We start from the raw sequence: 1,192 nt of genomic DNA on the forward strand, positions 1-1,192 counted from the left end.
AGAAGTAAAACTCTACCAAATCTTCTCTAGGTAGCTAGTTTTAGAAAAACGCTTGAACACTACAAGAAAGATCTAGGCTATATGGTATTTGACTAGAACTAAGAAATAAAATGAAAGGAGGAGCAAACAATTTTACTTGTTCTAAGATTGTAAAAACTTAAGTGAAAGTGAAAGTGACTATAGCTTAGGCTCTATTTATAAGAGAATGAATGGTTAGGATTTATTTTTAAACCTTTGATCTAAGGGTTGAGATGGATTTAACCAAAAGAATGAACCTAGTCCATATTTCATGCTCTATACCAAATAGTATTTTCGTCCAAAATGAGGGCAGTGTATTCCGATCCATTTTTCAATGTCCAAACCTACTCCGATTGACATGAAATTTTGAGAGTAGATAGAGGACTCCGAGACAGATATTTTATATTTTTGGTTCGACTTCATCCAAGTTCGTTTAAGTCTATTTTTGGCCTATACAAAGTTTCCAATTCAACTTAGGCTTTAACTATTTGCATTCCCACTTGGCCACTTGTCTTATTAAATCATTATAATCATGATATTTACTATAACCATCATTACTAGAAGACTTTAAGCTTTCAACAAAGGTGGCTAGCCTTGGTATCTTTCTTTAGTAGTTTTAATGTCATTTAGACAGTATGAAAATTAAGACACTGCTTTTTAGGCTAAAAAACTGAAAAGCTTCAAATTAATTTATGACTTCACTAAACACCAATATAAATAATTTATTCACTAGATTGGGTTTGATTATGCCCATAAACATATTAGTGAAGCTAAATTTTTAGAATTGAAGTAATATACATAAGAGGTCAAAAATCAATGTAATATACCTTTAACAGTAAATAGTTATTTAATATCATTAATCCACATATCATTGTTCTAATTTATCGATTATATTTTTAATCTATTTAATATTATTTAAATAAGAGTTTTAAAATCTAGGTCGTTACACAACTAGAGATATCCAACAACATACCCATTCGGTTAACTCACTAAAACACAAATATCATCAATAACAACCCTTAACCCTAGTTGAGCACGAAACAGAACAACCCACAAAGATCCAATGATGCAAAAATCACTATGCAAAACCTAGATGAGAGAACCCCCAAAAACCTAAAGAATCAAAATGAAAAATGACCTATGGGTGGGTGCCAATTCGGTGCTTTCAGACTCA

The sequence above is a fragment of the Corylus avellana genome, chromosome ca3, assembly GCF_901000735.1.
Source record: "Corylus avellana chromosome ca3, CavTom2PMs-1.0".
Lineage (NCBI taxonomy): Eukaryota > Viridiplantae > Streptophyta > Magnoliopsida > Fagales > Betulaceae > Corylus > Corylus avellana.